We start from the raw sequence: 23,467 nt of genomic DNA, 5'->3' as shown, positions 1-23,467 counted from the left end.
CCCTAGGACAGAGGCCGCCAGATGTGATATTTGTGTGGACAGGTGGGTTCCACAAATTCATTGTTCCCCCAATAGCTGACGTGACTCACTCATTCAGCAGGATGCCAACAGGTATTATAGAAGAAAAGGTTTTCTTGATGAATATCTGGAAAATGCTGGCATACATCTCTATTTATAGAATTTACCATTTAATTAAAATGCCATCTCTGGAGGAATAGAAGAAGGGTGATCAAAGGTGCAAACTTCCTGAGAGTTCTCATCACCAGGAGAAAGAAACTATTTTTCTTTTCTTTTTTGCTTTGTTTTTAAGATATCTGTATGAGATGATGGTTGCTAACTAAACTCAGAGCAGTAATTATTTCACAACGTATGTTGTGATGTACGTTGTGTTATATCTCGATAAAACGGGGAAAAAATAAATAAAATGCTCTCTGGGGGCGCCAGGGTGGCTCAGTGGGTTAAAGCCTCTGCCTTCAGCTCAGGTCATGATCCCAGGGTCCTGGGATCGAGCCCCGCATCGGGCTCTTTGCTCAGCAGGGAGCCTGCTTCCTCCCCTCTCTGCCTGCCTCTCTGCCTACTTGTAATCTCTGTCTGTCAAATAAAATAAATAAAATCTTTTAAAAAAAATAAAATAAAATAAATTAATTAAATGCTCTCTCACAGTTTAGTGATCCAAGTAACCTCCTTCATGTTTTGTTTTGATTTAGATTAATTTTCCTCTTCTTTATTTGTTTGATCTTCAGCTTTCTTGGGGACATGGCCCCTGTTTTCTTCCTGCAAGAAAAATTCAGCGCACAGCAGAGTCCTTAATCAATTGGGTTGCTTTAAGGATCCTACCTGGAATAGGTAATGTAAACTTTGCACAGATGCTTCCCCATGGTTTTGAATCCTATTTATGATGCAACAGGAACCGTTCCTGTCATTCTGGTTCTTCACGGAGATTACAGTATGTCCTGAGGAGTAAAATTTTTGTGTCAGAGATGACCTTTGTCTTTTCTGCTGTGAAGTATATGTTTATAGCATGACTTTCCATCCTCCCAAAGACCCCTTTATTTTCTTTCTTATGTGATACATAGTAAGCATACTCTCATTCCAGGAAAGAGGGGAAATTCTATGCTCATAGGATTCTGAAAATAATAAGATTTATCTACAATTTCATGGAAATCAAGTATTTGAGATATGACAGATCCTCTGGTATGTTTATGATTATAATATCTATAGTTCAAGGTCCAACAGAAAGGTATAAACGTCTTTTCTTTTTTTTTTTCCTAAAAATTAGTCCAGGCTTAGACAAAACTGAATGCTAAATTATGAACTAAATAATTACATGTGTGAATCAATAAGTGATCCCTTCATCTCTGAGGTTTGTGACAATTACTCCCTTGGTGTATCACGATATAAATATGATTTAAGAAACAAAGTATAGAGTGTCTGACAGTTTCACTATATAATGAATTCTCCTGAAGGAAATGTTCTAAAATGTAACTCTTGATGTGATCCGATTCAGACTATTTGGATAACTACTGCGTGTGCACGTGTGTGTGTGTGTGTGTGGTGTTACCATCAAGGTTGGTGATACCATCAAGGATCCTTGATTACAAGATTCATTGTGTTCTGGTATTCAACTTTTAAAATATTATTAGAAATATGGTAGGCTTTGTTGAGATACTGACATAAATTTTTTAAAACTCCTATCTACATAAATTATATTTTCAAAATTAAAACTCTATAACTCCCCCCCCAAAAAAGTGCTGGAAATCACTTTTGGAAAGCAGCACAGACTTGAGAGTTAATCAGATATGAGGACCTAGCTTTACTACTTAACCCACTACCTTGCAAAAATTTTTTTATGTTGCTTTACAAAGAGTGTTATAACTCGACTTGGAAGGGAGAGAGGGAGGGAGGGTTACAATGTATCAAGTACACCAGGTCACCTTTATTCATAATGAAGGATCAGATAATTAATTACGTGTTTCCAAGAGTCTCCAAAGAATTTCACTCCTATTCTGTGAATGTCTGAAATCCATAATTAGAGTTTAACTCCCTGATTTAAACAGAATTTGCAACTGGTCACCTACATGTCAGATCTTTCTCAGTTTGTTTTTTTTGTTTGTTTTTTTTTTTACATTTGAAAGACTTTACTAGAGTTAATGTGCCTGAGGGGCCAGCAAGCAGATCAAGAACAGAATATGATCGTCATCTGAGAATCCTCCCTTGTGATCCTTCCAGCCACTAAGTCTCCCCAAAGACAGCCACTAGCTTGACTTCCATGGCCATACATTCATTTTTTTTTTTAATTTATTTTTTATTTATTTTCAGCATAACAGTATTCATTGTTTTTGCACCACACCCAGTGCTCCATGCAATCTGTGCCCTCTCTAATACCCACCACCTGGTTCCCCCAACCTCCACCCCGCCCCCGCCACTTCAAACCCCTCAGATTGTTTTTCAGAGTCCATAGTCTCTCATGGTTCACCTCCCCTTCCAATTTCCCCCAACTCCCTATTTTTTATTTAATTTTTTATTTTTTATAAACATATATTTTTATCCCCAGGGGTACAGGTCTGTGAATCACCAGGTTTACACACTTCACAGCACTCACCAAAGCACATACCCTCCCCAATGTCCATAATCCCACCCCCTTCTCCCAAACCCCCTCCCCCCAGCAACCCTCAGTTTGTTTTGTGAGATTAAGAGTCACTTATGGTTTGTCTCCCTCCCAATCCCATCTTGTTTCATTTATTCTTCTCCTACCCACTTAAGCCCCCATGTTGCATCACCACTTCCTCATATCAGGGAGATCATATGATAGTTGTCTTTCTCTGCTTGACTTATTTCGCTAAGCATGATACGCTCTAGTTCCATCCATGTTGTCGCAAATGGCAAGATTTCATTTCTTTTGATGGCTGCATAGTATTCCATTGTGTATATATACCACATCTTCTTGATCCATTCATCTGTTGATGGGCATCTAGGTTCATTCCATAGTTTGGCGATTGTGGACATTGCTGCTATAAACATTCGGGTGCACGTGCCCCTTCGGATCACTACGTTTGTATCTTTAGGGTAAATACCCAATAGTGCAATTGCTGGGTCATAGGGCAGTTCTATTTTCAACATTTTGAGGAACCTCCATGCTGTTTTCCAGAGTGGCTGCACCAGCTTGCATTCCCACCAACAGTGTAGGAGAGTTCCCCTTTCTCCGCATCCTCGCCAGCATCTGTCATTTCCTGACTTGTTTATTTTAGCCATTCTGACTGGTGTGAGGTGATATCTCATTGTGGTTTTGATTTGTATTTCCCTGATGCCGAGTGATATGGAGCACTTTTTCATGTGTCTGTTGGCCATCTGGATGTCTTCTTTGCAGAAATGTCTGTTCATGTCCTCTGCCCATTTCTTGATTGGATTATTTGTTCTTTGGGTGTTGAGTTTGCTAAGTTCTTTATAGATTCTGGACACTAGTCCTTTATCTGATATGTCGTTTGCAAATATCTTCTCCCATTCTGTCAGTTGTCTTTTGATTTTGTTAACTGTTTCCTTTGCTGTGCAAAAGCTTTTGATCTTGATGAAATCCCAATAGTTCATTTTTTCCCTTGCTTCCCTTGCCTTTGGCGTTGTTCCTAGGAAGATGTTGCTGCGGCAGAGCTCGAAGAGGTTGCTGCCTTTGTTCTCCTCAAGGATTTTGATGGATTCCTTTCGCACATTGAGGTCCTTCATCCATTTTGAGTCTATTTTTGTGTGTGGTGTAAGGAAATGGTCCAATTTCATTTTTCTGCATGTGGCTGTCCAATTTTCCCAGCACCATTTATTGAAGAGGCTGTCTTTTTTCCATTGGACATTCTTTCCTGCTTTGTCGAAGATTAGTTGACTGTTTTTGTTTTTTTTTTTTTATTGGGTTTTGTGACTTACACAAAATGGACATGTATATGTTTTTCAAAATTACCAAGTCAAAAAACCAGGAGAGTTCACATAAAAATCTGGGTCCCCAGTCTCCTCTTTCTCTGTCACTGGCACTGCCATTAAACCACTTACTCATTTTAGAAATCTAGTTGCCATAGAAGAGAATATTCCCTCTACTTAACCTCTCCACATCTACTCCATCTAGTTCAAGTTTAGCCCAGACTTGGTGGTTCTCAGCCCTCAGGGTGAGAAGATGCAGGTGCCCAGGTTGTACCCAGAAAATTAAGTCCAAATCTCAGAGTGGAGCTGGAGCTTTGGAATTTATAAAAAGCTCTTCAAATGATTTACAGGTGCAGCTGGGGTTTCAAACCACTGCTCTGAAATCTCCATTCGTCTCTCTGTTAGTTTTCACACACACCCCCTCCCCCCAGGTACACGTGGCATCCATTACTTCCTTGTCTCATTGATGTGCAGCCATGGTCCCCAAATCACCTTCTCGCTCTGTTCTGGTCCCCCAATCAATCTGTTCTCCACCCAACAGCCAGCGTGATTGTTTATAAATAGGAAATTGTCTGGTCAGTTCTGCTTACACCTCTTCAGTTATAATAACAGAAATGAAGGAAACTGCTAATGATCATTTACGCTTCGGTGGGATGAAGACCAAGTTCAGGCTTTGTTGAAAGACGGAGGCACTGAGGCACTGAATTTTAGGAGCAAATGGAAGAAAGTGCCTAGGTGTAGCTGAAGATACCGAGGCAATTTTCCTCCATCTGTGCATCGGTCCTTGGACTAATCTTCTGCTTGCCTGCCCCTCCAGGCAGTGACTCAGAGGCTAAAATGTTATTGACGTCTCCCACCAATTGCCACTTAATGCATTCCTGGTATCTTGTTACCATCAGGAGCAAAGAGATTTCGTAATTTGTCAGTGACACTATTATAAGATTAATTTTATGGCACAGCCACCGTGGTTTATTAAATGTCCCTCCCTCGTGGTAAATTTTAGGCAGAATAACAGGATTTGGGGCATGTGTTTGTTAGGTGGGGAGGTGATGGTTATAGCTGGGATCATTTCATCTGTGACTCAGATAAACAGGCCTTTGTTTTCACCGATACAGAAGATAAATCCAATATTTATCTGAGCTGCACCAGAGATCTTGGTGCACTCATGGTGACTGTCCGGTGACTTTATAAACCACTGTTTCAGCCACTGAAATCTTTCCTTTAGATTCTAAACACCCATCCCTGTAGATGTTCCCTTCCCATTGGAAGGGACAGAGATAAGTTGTCATCAAAATGCTTTCGTCAAAAAGGACACCCTTTGAAGGATAGCGATGCTATTTTAATCAGAATTTTAAAAGAAATCAATAAACGTAAGGTGCTTTGCTGCAGAGTGGAAACTTGGATCCGTGTCAGCACCCCTTGTACACGGCGTAATCAACTTTTATTTCATGCTTTTGTCTTCCACATAGAACCTTGGGCATTTCACTATTTACATTATTAAAAAGCTCAAGAAGCTGCATGCATTAAGAACATAATAAAAATGTGCACTTGACATTCAGGTAATGGAGACCAGTGGTGAGGTTATCAATGTAGCTACACCTTCTTTACCCTAAATTATTTTCATCCGTGAAGCTAAAGTGCATTTGGGGAACTAATTTAACCAAATAGCATGCCTGCACAGTACTATCTTTCTCCTAAAGGTCTGTTTGGTGGTGGCGGGCAGAAGGAGGACAAAATACACAGAGAGAGACAAACACACAGACACTGAGTGTCCTTAGAGACCCAGGACAGGACAGTGCTTAAGAGACGCCCCTGCATTTCCTTTTGTCCTCAAGGTGGATTGGTCTTGTGTAGAATTCTCTCTGGCGAATTGAGCTTTAATAAGGCCACAGATTCTTTTCATGCTGTTTTAGGAATTTATTTGAAAGGATTCAGGCAGCGATGCCCCTTATGTTTTAGAGTTTTACATTAGTGCAGGCAAAGCTTTTCAAATAATATAAAGCCATTTTTTTTCGAATTCCTTATATCCCCGAGTCTCTGGGTTCTGGACAGAGGAAGATTAAAATCTCTATAAAATCTACCATATTGCCACCACATGAAACAGCTATTGAGAGAGAAATTAATAGTACCTAAAATGAACCTTGGGTTAAGTGTACTTTGCTTTGTATTTTCTATGACTTTTTTTCATTTGCCTTGATGTCTTTTTAATCAGAGTTTCCCTAAAACTGACCTACAGCTGGTCCAGATTAACTTTAAAAATTGAATATGAAAGATAAATACATCCTGTGTTTGTTATAGGTCAGACACACTATGGTGCTTGATAATACCAAGTTCCTTATCAATGTTTGTCTTATTTTGTTTTAATATGTAAAGTGGTTCCAACAATACACTTTTGTCACAGATATTTACTAGTACATCTGACTTTTTCTTATTCATCTCATTCCCCTAGCACTTCATGATGAGTCTTGAGAGTGAGTATTTTAGAACAAACATAGTCTTCCAGTACCCTCCATGTTTGGACTCCGCATTAGATGTTAGTAAATATTTATGGAATTTGTGGAATGAATAATTCCAATGCATTTTACTTTTAGACACAAGCTAGGAAGTGACTTGGCCAGTGAACTACACAAATGAAATAATGAGCAATGAAAATGGTAATTCATCAGATCAGAGACTGTATCTGATGTGCTCTGCCGAAGCAGAGAGATGGGCATCATTTTTAAAGGATTTGGACAAAGTCAAAGGGCCAGGAAAGCTCGTATTTTGTTAGCAGCTCATTCTGATGTTATTAAAGCCATGGATGGTTACTTCCTTCTTCTTTGCCAATATTTTCATCTTTAATTTTTTCCCTGCCATGTTGAGATGTTCTAGTCTAAAAACTCCTATCGGAAGTGCCTTATCTTTTGAAACTTTGCTAAAGTCATGTGGACAAACCTGAAAACGTAGAACATTACAGAGTGGCTATCAATACTAGTCTGGTAAAGAAAGAGTTGTACTAGTGAACAGCTGAAGAGCTTCTGATGCATCCAAGTAGATGGTCCGAATGGATATGATGTCTGCACAATTCTAGAAGCCCTTGATACATGAAGTTGTTTTTCTCACTAGTTCTGAAACTTCACTTTGAAACTAGATTGCATTTGTCATGTAACAACACACAGTGTTGTTATAAAGGGAACTCCGAGTTGACTCATTTGGAAGGCCCTGCAAATCTTGATCTTGGTTGTGAGTTCCAGCCCCAGGTTGGATATAAAGATGACTTAAAAAATAAAATCTTAAAAAAAGGGGGGGGATTAACTCAAAAACCAAAGGTTGAAGGTAATAATAATTAAAAGATATTCTGGAAGATATATTTGTATTATAAAGAGAACAGATAAATAGATATAGATAGATATTAGTCCTGGTTTGTTTTAAAGTAGCGTAAACCTCTTTAATTCTCTCCACAGGAGTTTTTAATAACAATTGCATAAAAATGCGATCTGCTTGAATGTTACTAATTTGTTTTCTTGAAAAACACAGAATGAGATTTTTTTCAGTTAATTTTTTTGGGGGGGAGGATTCTAGTTGAAGCGTCACACATTAACATGCAGGAGGAATGATGAGTAATAAAATACTAATAGGACCAATTGTTGCCTTAGCTTCCAGCATTTCCTCTGTGCGGAGAAGGATTTACAACCAGGCATGGGCTAAATAAACATTTGCATAAAGAGGTGATGAGAACATGATTAAAAATGTAAACTTCTCTGATTAGAATTTTTTTTAATGGGAGTGAAAAGAATTGTAAAATAGCAGGACTTATAAATTAGATTTTTGATAATGCTGCGGGTTACAAAACATAAAATCAGTCCCCAAATGTAAGATTATTTTGTATTTGGAATGTCCTGTAAGTTGCACTATGTCTTCCTAGAACATATGTTTCCTCTTTTGGAGGGATCTTAAAACTGGGACATTTACTGGCTACATGCTTTGTGTCAGACATCCATAGGCACTGAGGCTGTGATAGAGAATAAAACAAAAAGCTGTGCCTTTTTGGATGTCATGTCACAGTAGGAGAGAGAAAGTACAGAGATACACATCAAATGTTGAGGGTCAGGGAGATCAGTCTTAGTAAGGGTATTAGAGCAATGGAGAATCTTGGTGGGAAAGGCATGTGGTGCAACATTCTTTCAAAGAGATTGTTCAAAAAGTCCTTTTTAGTAATGTGACATTGGAAGAGAGACCAGAAGAAGGGCAAGGGACCAGCATCTGCAAAGGCCCTGAGGTAGGAGTGTGCTGGAAGTGTTGAAGAGCGTGGCAGGGAGGAGTCAGGAGCCTGGGCTAGAGAGTAGGAAAACCATGAGAAAATGGAATCAAATCAGAAGTTGGTGGACAAGGAGCAGATCATGGAAGGCCAAGTAGACTACTGTAGGACCTTGAATTCTAAGCAAAATGACCTGGGAAGCCTTTGAAAGACATAATCTAAAGATTTTATAGAAGGCTCATTCTGACTTTTCTGTGAAGAATAGACGGGAGAAGGGGTGGCATCCATCGATAATTTACAGGGATGTGAGGTGTAGACCAGTATATGTCTCTTTCTTAGGGAAGGTCTCTGTGAGACCAGCCAAGAGTCTGGGGGGCTTATTATTACACGAATAGGGAGAATGATTGTAAGTACACAAGGATCTGTTTCAGCATCATTCATAGAGTAGGATATGGGGTAGGAAGGCCAAGTTTGTGGAGCGGGGGGGTCTTGAGTTAGGGTTTGAGTGTGAAAAATATGAGGTACTTAGATGAACTCCTAGTGGAGTATTTGGGAGGGGTATCAGGGAGTTATCTGGTTGGAGAAGATTTGAGGTTCTTTTCTATTGTTATGTGTTGATGCAAGCCCTGAAAACAAAAGTATGTAACGTGACGGAGGCAAGAACCCTAGGGATGTTGATGCTGCTAAGCATGGTTGTGGAACATATTCCAGGGGTCAGCTCACCCTCAGAGGGAGAGAAGGTGCTGGTGGGTGGAGTTCTCTTTTTCTTCGGTTCTCTTTTCCTTTTTGCCCTAACATCCAGAATGCCATGGATTCGCATTCCAACCGGTCTCTCCAACTTAATGTGAGCGCCAGTTTTTGGACATATAATACTTGAAATTCCTAAGTTGATCCCAGCGAGGCAAAATAATCACCAAAAGAAGGGGCTGTATTAACATAAATTGAGCATATTTCATGCAAAAGTACTTTCTCATCTTAAGAAAAAAAGGTTACTTAAAATAGGACTGTTTTTCTCAAAAAATCACCCCTTATATGGAAATTCACAATAAATTATTTTCTCTCTGCTTTGGGAAAGGATCACCATTTAAAAGAGTTGCATATGGTTGTTTGTGTTAGTATTCTTAAAAATTCATAATGTTTGTGTGACATGTAGTGACTGGTAATTTTTAAATATATATTTATCTCTAATTCATCTGCTTATAACAAAATACCTAAATACACACACACAGACACAGACACACACACACACACACACACACACACACATACTATATATGTAATCCATGAATTATCTCTAATTCATCTGCTTGTAACAAAATACCTAGGCATACACACACACAGAGTAATCCAAGAGAAAGGAATCCGAAGAGTTGATGAGAAGCTATAAAGTATCCAATGTTGAATTAATTACATTGTTTGGACACTAGCTAAGACTAGCAGAAAGCAGAAACCTTTGCTTAGAGAGTGGTCTCTACATGAGACCAAAGGAGCTCAAGAACCAGCATCACTCGGGAAAATTTGCCAGGCTAGGGTAGGAGTTGTTAAGGACTGAAGCCTTGCTGCTCGGCTAGAGGAAGCCACTTAGGGATCAGAGAAGCCATGAGATAGTCCCGATCCGGTAAGGAGTCATTCGGGGTGGCAGATCGGGAGCTGGGCAGGGAGGGTCTTGAAGTGCTGACTCAAGATCTTCAGGAAGCAGTTGGGTTTCATTTGAAACCTGTAGGAAGAGCTCATCAGGCTTGTGAAGAGACACATTGGTAAATGTGATTTAAGACTTTCAAAGAGTAATTTTTCTTAAATGTGGTGGATATGCCTTGCGTTTGCTCAAAGAATTTTACCTTCCTCAACATGTTTTTAGAAGTTTCCTGACTCCTACCAAAAAAAAAAAAAGGAAGAAAAAGAAAATATTTTAAAGGTCAGAGGCTACAAGCTTTTCATTCTTTAGCCAAGAGACATAGATAATATAGTCCATGTATTAGGTTTAATTTAATTAAAATGTCAGCTGGAGGGAATAACTGCTAAGCAACTATCTGAAGATAGATTAGAGTGACATTATACTGTGTCCCTCATGTCCACCTGGGGATCTCAACATATAGTAATTCATCCATTTTAAGCTTTATATATTGTTCCTAGGGAGAAAATAGCCAATCATAATTTTAAATGATCCCTAAATGTTTTATGTTGTATTTGCCTTTTCTGTTCAGTCGTGCTGACATCTCCTAATTTGGGTGTGCATAGGACTAGTGGATTGCATGGTTCTCTCCATATTTTGTTGTGAAATAGAATGTCCACTTTTAGACTCAGGGCTTACAGTTCCCCAAGGCACATCATCTGAGGATTTTCCCCCAAGACCAAGTGTCTAGAAAGATCAGTTGTGAAATAATAAAATCAAAGTGTACTTATTTTAATGTTTTGACAGGGATCCTGAAGCAAGAGACCTTAGGGAATGAAAGTATCTCAAAGTGAATTAGCAAATTCAGATGTCATCAGTATCTTATGTCCGTTCCCCCTAGGCTTGTTTCCTGGAATCTGTTCCAGGTTCTTCCTCTTGAGTCTGAAAGGTGGTCTCTCTCTTAGGCATCTTGAGCAAAACAAATACATCTTTGAGATAAGTGTTCAGAGACTGGAATCAGTCTCTGAAGGAAAAAACAATGGGGCGTCTGTCTTTTGAAGAAACCTGCTTTGTTCATGGTACCGTTTGTCGTCCATAACATTCTGCATATGCTCAGGCCACGTGACTCAATAGGGGGCAGTATGGAGCTTAAGAGAATTAAGGTTGCAGAATCAACACTCTGGAATTTAAACTCTAGTTAGAGATGATTTTCAAAATACCTCAAAGTAATTAATGATAATTCCAGACAATGAAAGGCCTGCAGTTGGTTATAATTTTGAAAGACAAAATAAGACAAAAAGAGACAGAATAAGAACTAGCAGTTTAGGTGAGCTAAGAACTCTCATGCCTCCCTGTTTGGCAGTGTCGCTGGCTCTTTTCAAAAATAGCGAGCTAATCCCGCTGTTATGCTCAATACTGATGAGACCCTAATGAGTACATTGGTTCCATTACTCAGGAGGAGCATGGAGAATTTGAAAAGGATTTAGAGGGTAATCACAAAGGTGAGTAATGGAACAAAAAGCAGGAACAGTTAAGAAAACCAAAGCGCTTCTCAAGAAGAACTTTGATTACGTTTTTAACTCAAGAACAGCTCCATAAGAGGAGATGGTGGTCCTGTCTGCCTTCCTTCTGCAGGACTAAGCAGATAGCAACTAGGCATAAAGGCTTTGATGCTGCAGGACGAAAAATTGTTGCTCAACCGTGAAACTGGGAAATAGCGGGCGTGGGAGCTAAGAGATTGTAAAGTTTAATTGTTCAAAGAATTGGGATATAGAGAAGATGTGTTTTCATGTATTTGTCTGGGTTTCTGTAAGTCCTGTCCTCAGATGGACTCCTTCATCTTTTCTAACCATTTCTGTGCATTTCTTCCTTGCTCTGGAGAAACACATCTCAGTGCATTTAGGAGTAGAAATCCGATCATCAGAGGGCATGCAGCATTTGTACTGCTGCTGTGTGTTCATCACATTTCTGTTTGCTCCATGTTTTCTTCACACAGGTTTCTAAAAAAGGTATTGAGGGACGCGCCTGGATGGCTTTGTTGTTAAGCATCTGCCTTAGGCTCAGGTCATGATCCCAGGATCCTGGGATGCAGCCTTGCTAGGTGGGGAGCCTGCTTCTCCGTCTGCCTCTGCTGCTCCCCCTGCTTGTACGCGCTCTTTCTCTGTCTCACTCTCACTCTCTGCCAAGTAAATAAAAAATCTTAAAGAAAAAGGAAACTATTGTGATTGGTACCTTCAGCTCTCTACACCATCATGGTCAAATAGTTCAAAACAGGCTGCTTCCTTTTTTTGTTCACAAGATTACAATAATGTTCAAGAGCACCATGGATTGAATTGCATGCTCCCAAATTTATATGTTGAAGCCTTAACCTCCAGTGCAATTTTATTTGGAGATAGGGCTTTTAGGAGGTAATGAAGGTCACATGAGTGCATAAGGATGGGTCCTAATCCCATAGGATTAGTGGCCTTGTTGAAAAAAAAAAAAACATACAACATAGCTCTAGCCTCCTGATCCCCCCACCAAGAATCAAATCCTTCAGAACTTTCATCTTGGACTTCCATAAGCTCCAGAACTGTGAGCTGTCTGTATTTCTGAGCCACCCAGTCGGTAGCATTTGGTTATGATAACGTGAGTAGACTAATAAGAGGAAAGTTTGCTGCTTGACTCTCATAATCTCATTTGTCTCAAGCTGGCTTTAATTGGCAGAATATTAGAATATTATAGACGATATTATAGATGACTTTCCTCATAAGTTTTGGTGTAGAGGTGAAGGGCTGGGGGCGTTTGGTAGTGGGGATAAGAGCAGGACGGTAGGATAAGAAAGGCTTATGCCCACCTTGGACCCTGAAAACAGACTTTGGTTATGCCATACGTGGGGAGCATCAGAACACTCTCTAAATCAGACCTGTTTAATGCTTTAGTAAACAGATCAGGAGATAAACCTACAGGGTTTCCTTTGATTTCATACATAGTGGGGATTATTTTTCCAATATTAATAAAAGATGGACTAGCCTCTGGCCAACCCATAAATGACAGGAAGCCACGTTACAGAAAGATGATTTTCAGTTACTTTTCACACAGCGTTAATTTACATATTAGATACTGCGTATTAGGATGCAGTGAGTTTTACACTATTTGTATGGTAAACAAGTTTTAGGTCTTTAGGTATCTGTGAAGTTTAAGGGAATTAAGAACAAAAGTCAAAATATAATGAACAAGAATTACCTATCAAAAGCAATTACGACTGAGGTTGTCAGTTGAAGACTTTGATCTGATTTTTACTCCCAGTACAACAGGAACTCAGCCAAGAAAGGCACTGTTACGAATTACCTGAAGAAGATAACTCAAAGATAGGGAACTTTGGCATATTTTCTTCTCAGACATCACCGTGTTTGAAAATGTTTTGTTCCTACATTTGTTTATTCATACAGATGACAGCAGTTGCTCAGTAAATATCTTGCATGAAGGAGTGAATGCTCGGAATAAAAGATCGCTGTGAGGAATAGATATTAATCTAAGAACTGACTCACAGATTTGCTACAGATGCTTGGAATTAAATGTCTTAATGATCCTCGCCGGATTCAGTATGATCTGGCAAATTTAGAAAATCACCAGGCCTAGAATACACTGAGACAGAGGAATTCCTAAGGGTTTTGCAATTATTAATTTCTCATTTCATCATAGTGCTCTTCTTTGGGGTGGATGTTATGATCATCATTTCTATTTTGCAGATAAGGTAGTTATGGCTAAAAATATTGTTGTTCGCATGAGTCTCAGGGTAGGAGCTGAACCTCAGTGGTCCGGGTCCATAGTACTTCTAGTCTCTCGACTGCATTTTACTAGTTCTGGTCTGCCTGCATTCCCTACTGCCTAACTAGTGAGCTTCTCTACCTCTCAGATTTGTTTTATTTGTTTTTTTCTTTTTTTCTTTTTTGAGAAAGAGAGAGAGCCCAAGCAAGGGGAGCAGCATGCAGAGGGAGAAACAGATTCTCTGCTGAGCAAGGAGCCCAATGCAGGACTTGATCTCCGGGATCGTGACCCAAGCCGAAGGCAGACACTTAACTGACTAAGCCACCCAGGTGTCCCTCAGATTTCTTTTAATCATAAAGAATTTGATCAACATGGAACAAAAAAATTTATAGTTACAATGAAGATAACATTATCTTAAGATGTGAGGTCACATCATGCATGCAAGATCTGCTTCATTTTCCACGAGGACAGGCATGTGGGAGCACCCCAGGTCAGGAAATGAGGCACAAATCCTTTGCCACAGGTTATAGGAAGGGAGCTCAGCCAAATCGGGCATATGACCCTGTGTCTGTATGCACATGCCTTATGTAAATGAGCCATCCAAGTTCTGAATCTTTAAAAGGAGGTTAGATGTTTCAAGAAATAAGACAGGGGTGCTTATGTGGCTCAGTCCATTAAGTGTCTCAGGTCATGATCCGGGGGTCCTGGGATCAAGCCCTGCATCAAGCTCCCTGCTCAGCGGGGAATCTACTCCACCCTCTCCCTCTGCCTCTCCCCCTGCTTGTACTCTTCATCTCTCTCTCTCAAATAAATAAGATCTTAAAAAGTAAAAGAAATAAGAAAAGGTCTTTGGTTTATTAGGTAAAGTGCTTATATAACGTAAATTTGATCTTGCTATATAAAATCTTTTTTCCTATTTGGTATTAGAGTAGTAGAGACTGCCCTCTCTCTGAAAAACATTTTATTTTATTTCCTTTTTACCTTGAGACTCTGGGGTTAAAATTCAAAAGAATGAAAGTATTCCATTCTCTTGTACATTAATGAGCATATAAAAATGATATTGAAAAAATTGAGTCATCATTTGTATTTTAACACAAGCTTAACATCCTAAAAATTATCACACTAATTTTGATCTGTATCATCAGTCTATGAGAAAAGGTAATTTTATTGATAATATGTACAGCTAATTTTAATAAAAACTGCTTTCACTTTCATATTTTTTTTACTTTTTAGAGTTTGATATTTATTTTTCATTAACATCTATGTTGCAGAGCAAAAAAAAATTCACTCACTTAAAATAACAAAAAAAATCATAGAAATTACAACATGGGTAAAATTGGCATTGATTATGAAAGACTATTTCTACTTTACTTGGGAAAAATATTCATATTTTGTATATCTTACCATATACAACCTAACAAAATGAATTATTATTTTTTGATTGTTGTTAATTAGGAAAATTTAGTATACTGCTTTGATATGTTCATACATTGGTATTACTCACATATTTATATTATCTTAATTTCATTAGAAATCTGGAAGATCTTGAGGGACCAGTAACTAAACCCATCACCCTCGCTGTGATCAGCTATAGTCATTACATGCAAAATTACATGTAAAGCAATAATGGCTTTCATGCATGTTATAAACTTGGGTAATAGAAATTCAAACTTGGCCCATAATAATTTTTTAAACTATTATGATAGTTATATGAAATGACTTTTTCCCTCAGAGTAGTAATATTTAGAGGAAATGAAAAGGAAAGAAAACTCATTTAGAAAATTATTTTTAAGAACCAGAGAAAAAATTTTTATTGCCCTTGAATTATTTCAGGTTTGCTATTCTATTATTGGCTCTTAAACTACACTTACACAGTTATTTAACTTCAATTGTTTCGGTAACATGCTAGAGAGTGTGCACAATTCAAATAACCTAATTACCCCAAAATGATTTATCTTGATTTCTGTTTTCTTTTCTAATGAATGGATGACATCTGTAGTTACCGTGATATATATGTATGTATTACCACTAAACTCAACATCTTCTCCATCCTTTCCATGTATGCATTGACATTATCTCTTAAGAGTTATTTACAATACAGTGAGTAAGTAGACTGTCGTTATCAAGTAAAGTACTAGAAAATACGTATCTGGATTTGAAGCCAAAAGACATGATTTCTGGGTTTGACTTTGCTATTTGCTAAAATGTCTGGTCTTGAGTAAGACACTTAACCTCCCTAAGGTTCTGTCTCTTTTAAAATAAAGGTTCTGCTTTATTAAAATAGAGATAATGAGACCTCCCTTGTGGCTTGAATGAAAATCCTATGTCAAAATATAAGTGCTCTTATCTTGTAAACTGTAAAGTACAATAAAAATGCAAGCTCTTAGAAAAAGAAGAACAAACAAAACCCAAAAGCAGTAGAAGAAAGGAAATAATAAAGATTAGAGCAGAAATAAACAAAATAGAGACTAAAAAAATAGAACAGATCAATGAAACCAGCAACTCGTTCTTTGAAAAGATCAATAAAATTGATAAACCTTTAACTAGACTCGTCAAAAAAAGGTGGGGGACAGGGAGAGGGCTCAAATTTAAAAAAAAAAAATCCGAAATGAAACCCACAGAAATACAAAGGATTATAAGATATAATATAAAATATATAACCTCCCCAAACCAGGAATCCAAATCAGAAAGAAATAGAAAATTTGAACAGAGTATGAGCAATAAAACTGAATCAGTTACCAAAAAAACTCCCAACAAACAAAAGTTCAGGAACAGACAGCTTCATAGGTGAATTCTAAAACATTTTAAAAATATTTCACTTATTTGTGGAGCATAACAAATAGCATGGAGGACAAGGGGAGATGGAGAGAAGGGAGTTGGGGGAAATTGGAAGGGGAGGTGAACCATGAGAGACTTTGGACTCTGAAAAACAATCTGAGGGTTTTGAAGGGGCGGGGGGTGGTGGGAGGTTGGGGAACCAGGTGGTGGGTATTATAGAGGGCATGGATTGCATGGAGCACTGGGTGTGGTGCAAAAGTAATGAATACTGTTATGCTGGAAATAAATAAAAAATAAATTAAATTTTTTTTTTTTAAAAAAAGAGTTAATAGCTAGTTCAAACTATTCTAAAAAATAGAAAAGAGAGGAAAACTTCTAAATTCATTCTGTGAGGCCAGCATTACCATGGTACTAAAACTGAAGACAACAAAAAGAACTACAAGCCAGTATCTCTGATGAACATAGATGGAAAAGTCTTCAACAAAGTATTAGCAAACCAAATCCAACAGTACATTTAAAAAGTCATTCACACGATCAAGTGGAATTTATTCCTGGGATACAGGGCTGGGTCAGCATTCTCAAATCAATCAACATGATTTGTCACATCAACAAGAGAAAGAATAAAAACCATGTGATCATCTCAATAGATGCAAGAAAAGCATTTGACAAAGTACAATATCCATTCACGATGGGAAAAAAAAAAAAAAAACCTGCCGACAAAGGAGGTTTAGAGGGAATATGCCTCAACGTAATAAAGGTCATGTATGAAATACCCACATCTAACATCCTACTCAATGGCAAAAACCAAAAGCTTTTCCCCTAAAATCAAGACAAGGATGTCCACTCTTACCACTTTTATTCAACCTACTACTGGAAGTCTTAGCCACAACAGGCAGACAACAAAGAGATTTAAAGGGCATCCAGATTGGTATGGAAGAAGTAAAACATTCCCAGTTTGCAGATGTCATGATAGTATATATAGAAAATCAAAAAAAAAAAAAATCCACCAAAAAATTACTAGAACTGATAAATTCAGTAAGGCTGCAGGACATAAAATCAACGTACAGAAATCCATTGCATTTCTATACAATAATAGTGAAATCACGAACAGAGAAATTAAGAAAACAATCCCATTTAAAATTGCACCAAAAATAATAAAATACCTAGGAATAAACTTAACCAAGGAGGTGAAAAACCTGTACTCTGAGAATAATCAAACACTGATGAAAGAAATTGAGGACAACACAAACAAGAAGACATTCCGTGCTTATGGATTGGGAGAAGCAGTATTGTCAAAACGTCCATACCACCCAAAGCAATCTGCAGATTCAGTGCAATCTCTATCAAGATAACAGTAGCATTTCTCACAGAACTAGAACAAATAATCCTACAATGGGTATGGAATTGCAAAAGACCCCAAATAGCCAAAGCAATCTTGGAAAAGGATAGAACTGGAGGGATCACAATCCCAGATTTTGAGACATACTACAAAGCTGTAGTCATCAAAACAGTATGGTACTGGCACAAAACTAGACACATAAATCGGTGGAAAAGATTAGTGAGCTTGGAAATAAACCCATGATTATATGGTCAATTAATCTTCAGTAAAGGTTGCAAAAACATACAAATGGAAAAAAATAGTCTTGTCAACAAATGATGTTGGGATAAGCTACTTCCAAAAGAATGAAACCGGACCACTTTATTACACCATACACAAAAATAAACTCAAAATTGATTGATTAAGGGCCCAAATGTGAAACCTAAAACCATTAAAATCCTAGAAGAGTTCACAGGCAGTAATTTCTCCATCGTGGGTCCTAGCAACTTTTTTCTAGCTGTTATCTCTTAAGGCAAGGGAAACAAAAGCAAATATTAATTATTGGGACTACATCAAAATGAAAGACTTCTTCATACCAAAGGAATGAATCGATAAAGCAGAGGTGATAAAGAAGTGTGTGAGGCACACACACACAGACACACACACACACACACACACACACATACACGCACACATAAAATGGAATATTACTCAGCCATAAAAAGAATGAAATCTTGCCATTTGGAATAACATGGATGGATCTAAAGGGCATAATGCTAAGTGAAATAAGTCTATCAGAGAAAGACAAATACCATATTATTTCATTCATAGGCCAAATTTAAGAAACAAAACAAAGGAACAATGAAAAAAAGACAAATCAAAAAAGCAGACTCTTACTATCAAGAACAAACTGATGGTCACCAGAGGGGAGCTGAGTGGGGGGGATGGGTGAAATAAGGGAAGGCGATTAAGATCACACTTTTCATGATGTGCACTGAGTAATGTATGAAACTGTTGAATCAGTATATTGTACACCTGAGACTAATATAACCCTATGTGTTAATTATGTTGGAATTTTTAAAACTGCAAACTTTTATATGTTGTCACTTACCTTGGAAGTTGAAAGTTATTAAGAAAATAGATCATATATGCTCTCTTCAACAAAACAGTAAGTAATTGTGTATGGGGACAGAGGTGTCATTAACCTTAGTATGGCCATATTTTGCAGTATATACATATATCAAATAATCACGTTGTACACCTTCAGCTGGCATTGTAAATCACTAATATCTCAATAAGCCTAGAAAGTAAAAAAAAAAAAAAAAAAAAGAATAAGTAACAAAAACAGGTTATTACAAAAAACAATATAAATCTGTGGCTAGAACTAGTATCCAATTTGGTAGCCACCATCCCAGCCACGTGACCATTCAGCACTTGAAACGTTCTACAAGTGTGAAATAGACCATATTATGAAAACTTACTATAGAAAAAAATGTAAAATACTTCATTAGTAAATTTTATTTGATTAATTTTTGAAATTATAGTATTTTGGATATTTAAGGTTACATAAAAGACTTTATTAATTTTTTTTTAATCCAAGTTCTCAGTGTGCAGTAGTGTAGGTGTCTTGATCGAAGCATAAACACTGGTGGTCTCCTGTGTGGTTTATCTCTCACCTGTCATTTTTGACAACTCTGTGACTTAGGTTAAGATCCTGAACCTCTGTGAGTTTCAACTTCTTCATCTTTAAATGAGGGATTAGGAAAACATTCCCCTCCGAGGGCAAAGTGAAGTTTAAACAAGAAATACATGTAAAGTATTTACAGAAGAGTCTGGCAGGTAGTGAGCATAAAATCAATAATAATTCATATTGTATTCTTTTAAAACATGCATGTTCAGCATCATACTGGCACTTGTAGGACCTGCTCAGAGGGCGATGAGTGTGTTAAGAAGAAAACGTGATTTTTTTATTTTAGTTTTGTAATGCTGTTATTTTGTAATATTTATTTTCCCTATCAACTGAGTAATACATCTTTGCTGTAAGAGCTCAGAATATACAGAAAAGCATCCGGAAGTAAACAAAACGACCATCAGCCCAACTACCCAAATAGAACCACTGTGAATCATGTTTTAGAAGGGAAAAATACTTGAACCAAAATAATTTCAGGGAAAACAGGGGATGGACAGGGAATGGGTTTGGGTTGTAGAGAAACCCACATTAAGCATGGAAACCAATGGAGGGGAAGGAATTTGGGAAGTTTAATAGAGAAAGAAGCAACAGACTTTCAAAACTACGATAGTTTTAACAAGGACTGAGACCCACTTTAGTATTCCAAAGACTAAAACACATGTCCTTGCTTTGGGCAGAGTCACCCCGATTTTACCATTTCCCCCACAGAATTTCTCCGCTCTACCGGCAGGGATGTCACCAAAGCCGGTTTAGAGAGATAGCCCTGCAGAGAGGGGTCAAGAGGTACACATATAAACCACTTTCCAGTGTTTTCCCCCAGAAAAATAAACTATGGAAAAAAAGAAAACTAATTCTCTAACTCATTCCCATCATACTTGTGATGTCAGAAACCACTGTCATTGGTGTCTAGGGAGGGAAAAACTGACAACATAAAAAAGTAGGCAGAGAACGTGGAGTAAATTTGACATCCCTGGCTCTCTGCAGACAGAACTGGGGGATTATTCATACACCAGGGCAATTAAGAAAAAAATATTCTGAGAAAGGAATGACAAACCAACTTCGTCAAATTCGGTTTCTAAAAACAGGCATTAATAGGTAATTATTATTTTGTAGAACCGTGCACCATGACAGTATTATAAATGCCACGATGTCTACACTTGACATTACTACATAATTAAGAAGAGATTATTTCAGATCTCGAGAAATCACTCTCCTATTTCCTTCTCAAAAGGTCATTTATTTCTAAGTCATTAATCTAAAAGCAAATTTAAGGTAACATATAGGAAAATAGCTTAAAAGTTTAAAGCAGATTTATTCTTTACACGCTGCAGTAATTTAATTTACGATTGGGGACCCCTCCAAGCTCAGAATCCTGCCCGCCTGCTATGCCTGATGCTCTGGAGTGCCGCTTAGTATTTCATCAACAATGAGCGAGGGGAACCAAGTGCATTTGTTTCTTTCCTCATTTTGTTTTGGAAATAAAATACGTCTTGCCATGAGGCCACTAAACTGTTCAACAGTACATAGGATTTAAGACACAATAAACATTGACGTACTCCCAGTGAAGTATACACTTAACTGGCAGAACTTAATTCTTCCAAATAGAAAAGCTAATTAGCTAGAATACATTCCCTTACTTAGGAGGAGCCACACTGATTTTCCCTCTGACCCTGTAAGGATCAGCTGCTACCTTCCTGCAGAAGCAATGAGTTCAATTATCAGTTACTGAGGGTCGACTGTGTGTCCTATGGGCTCTGTCTATGGTGTGTGGGTAGCGAGGGTCCTGGTTGTCTGGTCTCAATTGTCCCTCAGGACCATTTGCCTAAGGAAGGTAGTAGACTATCAATTCCTGATAAGCTGGTTAACAGTCATGGTCCCACAAATTTAACCCTTTCACCAGAATTTTAAAGTTGTATATACGTATCTATTAAAGCCTGTAAAATAAACAGGTTTGAAAAGAAAAGAGGGGTGCCTGGATGGCGCAGTCAATTAAACAACCAACTCTTGTTTTTAGCTCAAGTCATGGTCTCAGTCAGGGTTGTGAGATTGATTCCCGTGTCGGGCTCCATGCTCAGCATGGAGTCTGCTTGAGGTTCTCTTTCTCCCTCTCCCTCTGCCCCTCCACTAATAAAATATTTCTAAAAATATTGTAAAATGTTTAGAAATAAAAGAAAAAAGAATAAAAAACACTCATAGCCTGACACTAACACAACCACAGCTAGCATATTGATATTTTTCTTTGAAGACTCTTTTTTCTACATCTGAGTTTTTCTTACCATGATTTTATTAACATTATATGTGTAATTTCTGAATCCTCTTTTTTCTTTAATCTATTAAAAGTATGTTCTGGTTTATTACATAGTTTTGGAAAGTTCATTGTTGAGTGGTCTTTTTTTTTAAGATTTTATTTATTTATTTGACAGACAGAGATAACAAGTAGACAGAGAGGCAGGCAGAGAGAGGAAGGGAAGCAGGCTTGCCGCTGAGCAGAGATCCCGATGCTGGGCTTGATCCCAGGACCCTGGGATCATAACCTGAGCCAAAGGCAGAGGCTTTAACCTACTGAGCCACCCAGGTGCCCCTCATTGTTGAGTGGTCTTATGGACTGAATGTTTGTGTTCCCATCCCAACTGCATATATGTTGAAGCTCAAACCCCCAGTATGATGGTATTTGGTGGTGGGGTCTCTGGGAGGTATTAGAATTATAGGGGGTCACAAGAGTGGGGTTTAGTGCTCTTAGGAGAAGAGACACCAGAAAGCTCATTCTCTCTCCATGCAAACCAAGTAAGAGGTCATATGAAGACACAGCGAGATGGCCATCTACAGGTCAGGAGAAGAGAGCCTTCACCAAGCTGACCTGGTGGGCACCTTGACCTTGGACTTCCCAGCCTCCAGAACCTTGAGAGAGAAATTTCTGCTCTCTAAGCCTCCCAGCCTGTGGTATTTTGTTGTAGGAGTCTGAGCTGACTAAAACAAGTGACTATGTCCCATACTGTTTGATTATGTCTAATTATTCATAGATGAACTCTGTCGAGAGTTGTGGATACATCTTTGTGTGTAAAGTACTTTTCTCTAGTTCACATTGCTTCCTTTGTGCAGATTCTCAGAAGTGGAATTATCTGATCAAAGATAAGAATACTTGCTAAGTATTTGTAAATTGTTTGTACCAAATCACACAGCCAAAAGGAATATAGAAAAAGCATGTCTTCTGCTTAACAGTGCTGAACAGAAATATATGACAAAAACCCTCAGAATATTAGAATAACAGAACTGAATTTGGAACCAGCCTTAAGAAAATAGGGAAGAAAGTTAGGTTTATTTTCTTTCATGTTTCCTTTTTCCTGTGCTTTGTTTTCCCTCACATTCATCCGGATTGTATTTTCCTTCACTTGAAAGAAAAAGAATCCTGGATTCCTGTGCTTTTAGATCTTTAATTCATTCTTTCACATACGAAGATGGTGTCTGGTAATTAGAGGTTCATGAAAGAAATGCCAGACACACACTCTGGGCTCTTCCCTCACCACGCCTTGTATGGTTCTGTCAGGATACCAGTGTTTTCTCCCATCCTCTCCCATTTGAGATGCTCATGTCCTCCAGTGTTAGAATTTTAGATTTGGGAAGGATCTTGGAGGCTGTCATCCCAACCTCCCATCCAACATTGAGTTATTCCCTCTATATCATCCTCACCGAGTCTCGGTGTGAGCATCTCCAGTGCCCAGAAACCCACCAGCTCACTGGTCAGTTACATTTGCTTATATCCATCCTCTGGAGGGATCACAAACAAATCTAATTCTGCTCTGAGTTGAAAGCCTTCAGAAATTTGAAAAGAGCTGTCAAATAAGCCTTGTCCTGGATAAATCTTTACCAGTCCATCCCCTGTCCCTTGGGTGATATGGCTTTGAGTTCCCATTAACATCCTGTCACCCCCAGAATGGTCTCCTTTGTGGGCATGTTCCTATTAAAGCAGATGTCATAAACCCATAGCCTGCAGCCTGGCTTTTGATCCTTGAGTATTTGGGAGGGGAAAAAAGAAATAGAAAGATCTGAGGGGCTTTATTTCTTTGGTTTGGCTTGTTCCTCCCAGTGTTCTTGCCCCTAGAAGTTCTTACTCATCTAAGTTACCTGCCGACTTTTAAATGCATTTCTGTTTGTGACCTCTGTTTGAAAGGGCAGGTCCCTCAA

At 38.3% G+C, this 23,467-nt stretch overlaps 1 protein-coding gene across 7 annotated transcripts in view; it reads left to right on the top strand.

Annotated features, from left to right (window-relative positions):
- The window catches only part of CHRM3 (cholinergic receptor muscarinic 3), a 506,787-nt gene that overhangs the window by 274,421 nt on the left and 208,899 nt on the right, over positions 1 to 23,467 (top strand). For 5 of the 7 annotated variants that reach the window (XM_032314022.1, XM_032314023.1, XM_032314026.1 and 2 more), the window contains one exon: positions 744 to 846. The exons of the other annotated variants lie outside the window; for them this stretch is intronic. The gene's annotated coding sequence lies outside the window, so the exon portion shown is untranslated. The remainder of the gene's footprint in view (positions 1 to 743; positions 847 to 23,467) is intronic. 7 annotated transcript variants of the gene reach the window in all.

Source organism: Mustela erminea, chromosome 14 (genome assembly GCF_009829155.1).
Source record: "Mustela erminea isolate mMusErm1 chromosome 14, mMusErm1.Pri, whole genome shotgun sequence".
NCBI lineage: Eukaryota > Metazoa > Chordata > Mammalia > Carnivora > Mustelidae > Mustela > Mustela erminea.
Note: the sequence above shows the minus strand (reverse complement) of the source record. Positions and strands in the feature narration are given on the sequence as shown.